Consider the following 9,801-nt stretch of genomic DNA (forward strand, 5'->3'; position numbering starts at 1 on the left):
CAGATCTTGCTGATAGATCGCCGAACGAGCCGCTGCTAAGTCACGTGCCTCTTCCAAGGCGTCCAAAGAGTCCTGACGCGCCAGCTCGTTGTCCTGCTCCACATATGCGGCGACTCTAAGAGAGTCATGCCTTATGTCAGTAGGGAGGATGGCCTCTGCACCATAGACCAAGAAGAAAGGGGTGAACCCCGTGGAGCGATTCGGGGTGGTTCGGATGCTCCATAATACCGAGGGTAACTCCTCCACCCAACATCCTGGAGTTCTTTCCAGGGGAATTATGAGCCGAGGCTTGATCCCTCGCAAAACTTCCTGATTCGCCCGCTCGGCCTGTCCGTTTGACTGCGGGTGAGCAACCGCAGAGATATCAAGCCGGATATGTTCACGGTGACAGAAATCCAGCATCGCTCCTTGGGACAAGTTAGTACCATTGTCTGTGATGATACTGTGCGGATATCCAAAACGGAAAATCAGCTTCTTCAGAAATTTTACCGCAGTTTCCGCGTCGCAAGCCCCAACCGGCTCCGCCTCAATCCACTTGGTGAATTTATCAACCGCCACCAATAAGTGAGTTTTCTTGTTGGAGGACATCTTAAAGGGGCCGACCATGTCCAGCCCCCAGACCGCGAAAGGCCAAGTAATGGGGATCATCCTCAATTCTTGAGCCGGCACATGAGCCTGTCTCCCGTATCGTTGGCACCCCTCGCATCGCCGTACTATATCTTCTGCATCTGCGTGAGCCGTTAACCAGAAGAAACCGTGTCGAAAGGCTTTTGATACCAAAGAACGTGATCCGGCGTGATGTCCGCAGTCTCCAGAATGGATGTCATTAAGGATTGTGCATCCTTCCTCAGAGGAGACGCACCGCTGAAAGACCCCTGAAGCACTTCATTTATATAGCTCGCCATTAATGATGACCATGGACTTGCTACGCCGAACAATCTGGCGAGCCAAAACTTCGTCAGTGGGTAACTCGCCACGGGCAAGGTAAGCTATATAAGGAAGAGCCCAATCCGGAGCGATATGGAGAGCCGCCACAAGATGAGACTCGGGATCTGGTATCGCCAATTCCTCCTCCGTGGGTACAGTCACGGACGGTTTGTGCAAGATATCCAAGATGACATTAGGGGGGACAGGTTTTCTCTGTGAGCCGAGTCGCGAGAGGGCATCAGCTGCTTCGTTGAGTCGCCGATCAACGTGATCAACCTGGTATCCATGAAAATAGCCCGCCACGTCGGATACGGCTCGCCTGTAAGCCGCCATCATAGGATCTCGAGAGTCCCAGGTGCCCGAAACCTGTTGCGCCACCAGATCTGAGTCTCCAAAACATCTGACTCGGGTTAGGTTCATCTCTTTTGCTAGTCGCAAACCGTGGAGCAGAGCTTCATACTCCGCCGCATTATTTGTACAAGGGAACATGAGTCGGAGGACGTAGCAGAACTTATCTCCCTGAGGGGATATCAACACCACACCAGCCCCCGAGCCCTCCAACTGCCTGGATCCATCAAAATAAATAGTCCAATAGGTAAGGTCAGGGCGATCTTCCGGAGCCTGAAGCTCTGTCCAATCATTGACGAAATCCACTAGTGCCTGGGACTTGATGGCCGTGCGGGGGGTATACTGGATGTGATGTGACCCAAGTTCTATTGCCCATTTGGCGATTTGCCCTGTTGCCTCGCGGTTTTGGATGACGTTGCCAAGGGGCGCGGAACTGACCACGGTGATTGGGTGTTCTTGGAAATAATGTTTAAGCTTCCGACTCGCCATGAACACCCCATAGACCAGTTTTTGCCAATGGGGGTATCATTGTTTGGAGAGAGTTAACACCTCACTGATAAAGTACACCGGGCGTTGTACCGGGTATTCCTTTCCTTCCTCATTTCTTTCGACGACCATAGCCACACAAACCGCTTTGGAATTCGCGGCGATATACAGGAGCATAGGCTCCTTTTCAGTCGGGGCCGCCAGGACCGGCGGGTTAACCAGTTGGTGTTTCAAGGCCTCAAGTGCCTCGTCGGCTTCCTCTGTCCACACGAATCGGTCAGACTTCCTCAACAATTGATAGAGCGGAATCGCCTTTTCTCCGAGGCGGCTTACAAAACGACTGAGAGCCGCGATATGACCCGCCAATCGCTGAACTTAGTTAACATTCGTCGGTTTGCCGAGGGAGGCAACCGCTTCAATTTTGTCCGGGTTAGCCTCGATGCCGCGCTCCGATACCAAGAAACCCAGTAGTTTTCCCGCAGGTGCTCCGAAAACGCACTTGGTAGGATTTAGCTTCATTTGATATACCCGTAAATTATGAAAGGTTTCCTTAAGGTCTTCCAGAAGTGTCTCCTCCCGGCGGGTCTTGATCACAATGTCGTCAACGTAAGCATGGACGTTGCGGCCAATTTGGCTGTGAAGACAATTCTGGATGCAACGTTGGTAAGTCGCCCGTGCGCTCTTGAGCCCGAACGGCATGGACACATAGCAAAAGGCCCCGAAGGGAGTTATGAAAGCAGTCTTTTCTTGATCTTCCACAGCCATTTTGATCTGATGATAACCTGAGTACACGTCCAAAAAGCACAATCGTTCGCATCCCGCCACCGAGTCAATGATTTGGTCGATGAAGGGAAGAGCGAAAGGATCCTTGGGGCAAGCTCTGTTGAGGTCCGTATAGTCGATACACATACGGAAAGTGCCATTCTTCTTGAGTACTAACACCGGGTTAGCTAGCCATTTGGGGTGAAAGACTTCCACGATGAACCCGGCGGCTAATAGACGGGCGACTTCCTCTCCAATCGCCTTCCGTCGCTCCTCGTTAAACCTGCGGAGGTATTGTTGGACAGGTTTGCATTTCAGGTCAATATTAAGATGGTGCTCAGCGAATTCTCTCGGTACACCCGGCATGTCAGAGGGTTTCCATGCGAAGATGTCCCGATTCTCACGGATGAATTCGATGAGCGCGCTTTCCTATTTGGGGTCCAGACCCGTCCCAATGGTAAACTGCTTGGATGAATCGCCAGGGACGAAGTCGACTGTCTTCGTGTCATCCGTTGGTTTGAACTTGAGGGGTGACTCGGAATCTGTAGTCGGTTTCTTGAGTGGTGTCATGTCCGCCGGGTCAACATTGGCCCGGTGGTTTTTGAGCTCTTCCGCCGCGCAGGCGACTTCCGCGTAGGCCGCGTCTACTTCCTCACACTCCTTTGCAATCCTTCTATCTCCGTCGACCGTGATAGGCCCTTTAGGGCCAGGCATTTTGAGCTTGAGGTAGACGTAGCATGGGCGGGCCATGAAGCGAGCGTAAGCCGGTCGTCCGAACAGCGCATGGTACGGGCTTTTTAATTTGACCACCTCGAAGACCAGAGACTCCGACCTGTAGTTCTGTGCAGTTCCAAACGCTACAGAGAGCCTGACTCGGCCAATCGGATAAGCGGATTTGCCCGGGACGATGCCGTGGAAAACTGTGGTTGAAGGCATCAAGTCTTTCTCTAATAGATTCATCCTCCGGAAGGTGTCGAAGTATAGGATATTAATGCTGCTACCGCCATCCATCAGTACTTTCGATAGAGTGTAGCCCGCCACTTGGGGAGCCACGACCAAGGCCAGGTTGCCCGGGTTATCTATTCTCGGCGGGTGATCCTCTCTGCTCCATGTTATGATCTGTTCGGACCAGTGGAGATATCTGGGAACTGCCGGCTCAATTACGTTGTACGCCCAGTGATTTACCTTTTTATCACGTCTGCAAGCATTAGTGGTGAAAACATGGTATTGCCCATTATTTAGCTGTTTAGGATTGTTGCGGAAGCCCCCATGGTCATCCTGGTCCTGCGGAGCCCCTTGCGGGGGCGGCTGCTGGAAGACTCCTGGCGGGTTGTACCGCCGGTGGTGGTGCACCGGGTATTGGCCGCCGCCTGGCTGCGGCCCCCCCTGAGCCTCTTGTTCGGGAAAACCACCGAAGGGGTTGTGCCTTTGGTTGGGCGCGGCGAGTTGGTCTTGGCGACGGTTCGGGTCTTCGCTCTGGCTCTTCTTGATCGCCTCGACCCGAAATTCCCACATCACGAAGCAGTTCTCCCAGGAGTGGCCCACCGAGCCGTCGGCTGTGGCGTGGTGCGCGCAAGGGCCGTTGAGCAACTCCTCGTAGTTACGCGGTCTTTTCCCGCTGAAGCCTCGATTCTTCTTTTTGCCGTCATTGGCGTTGGTGTTGGCAACCAGATACAAGGGCTCCTCATGCGGCCTACGCTTGCCGTTGGTCCCCTGGTTATGACGGTTGCGGCCTTGGAGGCGGGTATGCTTGTTCACTGAATCGCCCTTCTTGGGCGAGTTACCCTTACCATCCTCGCCGGGATCCTTGGTATCATCGGCTTCGGCGTACCTCGTGAGGGTATCCATCAGCTCGCCCATATCCTGAACTTTCCGTTTGAGTCGCCCCAGCTTCTGGACCAGCGGTTCGTAGTGGCAGTTGTGCTCGAGGATAAGCACAGCTTGCGCCGCCGTGATGCCATCCGATGAATGGATTATTTCCGCGACTCTCCGTGACCAATGATGCGCTGAGTCATCCGGGTGTTGCACGCAGTGTTGTAAGTCGACGATTGTCATCGGTCGTTTGCAGGTTCCCCGGAAGTTTTTGATAAAACGTTCCTTTAACTCGGCCCAGGACTGGATAGAATTGGGAGGTAGATTCTTCAACCAAGTGCGTGCCGATCCCTCGAGCATCATGGTGAAATATCTGGCGCAAACCGCCTCGTTTACGTTGAGCATGTCCATGGAGATCTCATAGCCCTCGATCCAAGATGTTGGTTCGAGGTCTGGTCTGTAATTAGGCACCTTTCTTGGTCCTTTGAAATCCTTGGGCATTCTTTCATTTCGAAGGGCCAGGGACAAGCAGGGCACCCCAACTCGCCCTCCGGTCCCCGCCGGAGGAGTCTGAGCCTCTTGAGTGTTGGGTGGACCTCCGCCCGGCGGGTCCCGCTCGGGCGGGTTGTCCTGCGGGAGGTGTCGCGGGGCGCTGTTTACGGCTGGCTGATCCTCCGGCCAACCCCTGGTATAGCTCGCCTAGGGGGTGGAGTGTAGCCGTTCGGGGCTGTGTGAGAACTGCGCGTTTTGGACCACCTCTGTTTTCAACATCTCAATGGCGTTCCTTGCTTCGATCTCAGCTGGGGTGTTGCCGTGAATCGGGAGGGACTCCAGATGACGGGTTGCGGCAAGCACGTTATCCACCGGGTTAGAGAAGTGGCCTCGGGGGGTACGGAAACGAGGGATTTGACCCTCAGTCGGCTGAATCGGCGGATTAGGAGGGCGGCCCATCCCTCCTGCTGGAGCGGCTCCCATCCCGGGCGTTTGGGGAGTGTCGAACAGGCGAGTCGGATTGAGATCATGGGGCAGGCGTCCCTGGTGCCTCCGCTGATGGACGGCGTCGGATGCGCGCTGCTGTCTTTCGAGCCGCCAATTGTCGGTGTTCAACCGCATCCTTTCGGCCGTAATCTGGGCCTGTTGAGTTTCCATCCTGGCGGACTCCGTCTCAGCATCCTGATGGGCCTTTGCCACCGCCTCCCTCAGCTTTGCTATCTCCGCATTTATCTCTCCTTGGTTCTCTGGTGTGAGGGGGGTTGACATTAGTCTTGTGATTTCCGCCGCTAAATCCACTAGGACTGCTGACGCACTTCTGGACGTCCCGCCGGGTCCATCGCCCCCGGCGGGGTTTGGTGCGGGTTGAGTCGCCCCGGCCATGTAGATGGCGATCTGGCGGCGGGTTCGATCGAGGATTTCCGGATCCATGGCCAATGACAAGCCCCCAAGACCGTCTCCGTGGAGGGACTGGATAGAATTGGACTCGCCCATGGATGACTCGTCGTCAGAGTTGACGGGGGTGACCTCCTGAGCCGCCGCGCGCTCTGGTTCCTCCGATTCCTGTGTGAAACCTACAAAGACCGGGCGGGTCAGATTCCGGGTTGTGACTGGATGAACGTACCTGGCCGGCTCGACGATGTCGGAGGAGGTGTCCGGCTCAGGAACGGGTGACCCGATCATGCCGACGAAGACGTTGATCTTGCCGAAGGGGACCCTGTAGCCTGATTCGAGAGAATTTGCTTCAGGTCCCCATCGCATGTTGTCGATGTAGGCTATGCCGCGTCGGCTCCAAGTCATGAGCGCCGCCGCGTAACTCCCAGACCCTGGTAGGGCTCCCTTTGAGAACTCAACTCAAAGGACTTAGTACTGGAGCCAACAGTCGTGGTTTTGTCACGGCAGATGTCCTCGTGAAAGGACTTAGTACTGGAGCCATCGCACCTTGGTGGCGACTCAAAGGGGTTAAGCGGGAGAGACACGGCGATTTACCCAGGTTCGGCCCCTCGAGAAGAGGTAATAGCCTACGTCCTGCTTTGTGTGTATTGATGTGGATTCGATTACAAGGAAGGCGTAACTCGCCCTAACCTAGCACTCGATGATTTCTAACCTATCTCTCCCCCTCCAGACTCGCCTTTATATATAGGTCGAAGCCTTAGGGTTTACAAGAGTCCCTTCCTTTTTACAAATCGTGACCACCGCGGTCTCTAAGTCGCCGTCTTGTCGAACCCAGAGTCCTTCCATAAGTCATAACCATCCTGTGACTTCGAGCCGCCCGGACAGAGGCCCAACTAGCCTTAAAGGATGAATCGCCTTAACAGTAACCCGGCCCATATTTGGCGGGTCACAACTGCAGGCAATATCCCCAACAACTATGATTCCACGTAATATTCCTTTGTGTTGGCGTTGCCTCAGTGCTCGTGGTAGAGAAAAATGGTTGCGCGGCGTACTTGACACTTCTCGAGGCTATCACCCAAAAGTAGGGGAAAGCACGTCTCCAGAATTATCTCAGGTACGGTGACCATCTACAAGGTTGTAGGAGAGGGTTAGAAATTTTTGGTGGGTGCAGAATATCTCAAGTATACGGCCTGAGTGCACTACCCGTCTCGGCTATCGTCCATGCTACCTAAGGCTTCCTACAGTCAGGATCGCCCTAATACCATCTCAGTGGGGACCCCGACTTACGAGTTGAGTTCGCCGAATGAACGTGCTCAGTGATCCTATAGATCAATGCTCACCGAGCACACAAATGCTGAATAATAAGAGTCTAACATCAAACATACCGAATTATTACATAAGATGACCTGGAAGGTCAAGTTCACATGGCTAGGGCATGCAAGGCAAAACCACACTAATACAACTAGTAGCGGAAATCTTGGAGCTAAGCGGGTGGCCATGCCATCAGCCTACACCAACAAGCATTCTGACTAGGAATGTCCTAGTTCACAGGGCCGTCTCCGATGAAGTACAATTCTCCAAACTCCGGTCCTTCCATGTCTGGTTATTAATATAACCAGTGGCAAGCCATTGAGTTCTTTGAATGTACTCGCAAACAGCCCATGATATGAATAAATATGCATTTCGTTTGATGACAGGTATATGTAGTATTGGTGGATAGCAACTAACTACAAATCAACATGCTGATGGATAGATGTGCAACATAACTAGATGGTATTTAGAAGAACAAGTCACAAATATCAACATATCTGTTAAGGGCTGGACATTTCGAGTTCACCCGATGTGCCAAGTCACCAAACTTGGTCATATCAACTCTTACTCAGATAACACCATTTAACACACACACACACACACACACACACTCACACACGGTTTATGCGGACACGACTGGACGTAGTTTAAGCAGGATTAGCCAACTATCCTTGACCTGGACACGGCTATTCGAATAGTTTCACACTCTCCATAGGTTGTACGCTGTACCCACGAGATCCGAGAAACTTCCGTGTCATCCACGACTCGCGGTGTATAACATACCCGAGGTAAGTACCCGATTAATGCCTTTCCCCTGACGATACTAGACAAAGAGATCCACTCGATTGGTACCCAGCCCACATGATGTACGTCTTACGAGCACCGACTCTAGACAGTATCATCCATGTGGGGACCAACGGCGTGGCCGTAACATGTAAAAACGGCATAGTCGCCTTACCTGGCACGACCCCGTCACGAGAGTGACCACACATCACTCCCGCCACTAGTAAAGTGGGTCTTTGCTTGCACCGACCAGAGTAATAAACAAAGCCCCATCCCATAAAGGGGTAACATGGTCGCACATGTAAGGTTGGGACGGTCGACACATCATTAACCTAATCCTATTTCCGAAACTACTCGCACCAAAATACACCCGGTGCACCACTTCTCCAAAAGTGGTCACCTAACTCATCATCGGGTATTAGTGGCACCCGATGGGGTTTTCATAAACCTTTGATATTTACCATCATCATACTCATGCTTCTACTACGGTTAGCTCTACTTGTCAACATGATAGTAGCGTGACCCTCATAGGTGGTAGGATCATGCTCAAAATGCAAGTGCTCCGGAGGAGGCATCAGTAAGATCATATCGATGATTTACTTAATTCTTATGATCATATGCAACGGGAATAATTGCTCTACTAGCATGCAATATAACATATGTTCAGACATGGTAAAAGGGGTGCTTGCCTTGATCAGCTAAGTCTTCGGGGTCTTCGAACCCAACTCATTCTTCAGACGTGGTTTCTGCTGGTGGTCGAGGGGTCGACGGGGAGGCCCTAGTTCACGGGCGACGAGGTGGCTGCGCCTGAGATGTTTTGGGAGGCTGATGAACTAGGTTCTAGAGGTGTGGATTATCTCGGGGTGGTGATGGGGAAGCTCCCTGAGGTTGCTAGGATCACGGAGGAGGTGAAAGGAGCGTCAGAGCTAGCATGTAGCACGGAGCTCCAAAGCGGTAGGGCCTCAGTCGATCTCGAGCACAAGAGCTCGTTGTGCTCAAATGGAGTGGCTAGGGGTGGAATTTAGGCACTGGAGAGGTGGGATGGGATTGATGGAGTGAGGGGAAGGCCTATTTACAGGCTCCCGACTATGCACCGAGCCGGTGGCACCGGTGGTTTTACCGCAGCTCGCAGGAGGAGTAGTGAGTGCTCGGGGTCGAAACCACGGTACGCGGACGTGGTTTAGGACCCACGTGACCCACCGAGAAGGAGAGAAAGCGAGGAGGAGCATGCACACGTGGCCACGGTCTTCTAGTTGGATCTGGCGCGCGTGGGCACGCGTCTCTCCGGTCAACACAGCGAGGGAGGAGGGGCCCTGGGGCTGCCCTGATACAAAGAGGTGCTCGGGGACTCGAATGGGCATTACGGGGAGGCTCGAACCGGCCGGGGCTGGCCACCTAGCTTCGGGTGCACCCATCAGCGCGCCCGGAGCGCAGTTTTGGCATGCCACAGCATGCTGGCGTGCTCTAGGGCGCTTTAGCCGTGTTTGGGGTGTCCTGGGGCTTGCCCTGAAGATGCCTAGCCATTTGGAAGCTGAAAGGCTCACTGTTGGCCATGGGATGAGAGGAAAGAAGAGATGCCAGTACTAGACCAGAACTTAGAATGGCGTTTTTAGGGTCTTCTGCTTGGATTCAAAAAGGGCTACTCTCCTGCAGTTGGGGAGTGGTGCTGGCCGCCTGGTCAAAGAGTTTGGAGGGAATAGCTTAGGTGTGGAGTGGGGTAGGAGCTGATTTGCTAATATGAGAGTAGGTGTTCGATAGGTGTTTGGGATAGCAACACCTCACCACTGGTGATATAGTTAACAGGATTAACTTGGGTGCAAAAATAAGATACTACACCAAATTTCAGCTCCATTGGACAAGATTGACAATCCAAACTCGAAATCACCCCCCAAATTGCACATCTGTCCCTTCCAAAGGGAATGTGGGTAGATAACCTCGTGCAAATCCCATTTTTGTAAGAGACTCCTCACTTGGGGTGTTGAACAC

This window comes from Hordeum vulgare, chromosome 6H (assembly GCF_904849725.1).
Source record: "Hordeum vulgare subsp. vulgare chromosome 6H, MorexV3_pseudomolecules_assembly, whole genome shotgun sequence".
In the NCBI taxonomy this organism is placed as follows: Eukaryota; Viridiplantae; Streptophyta; class Magnoliopsida; order Poales; family Poaceae; genus Hordeum; species Hordeum vulgare.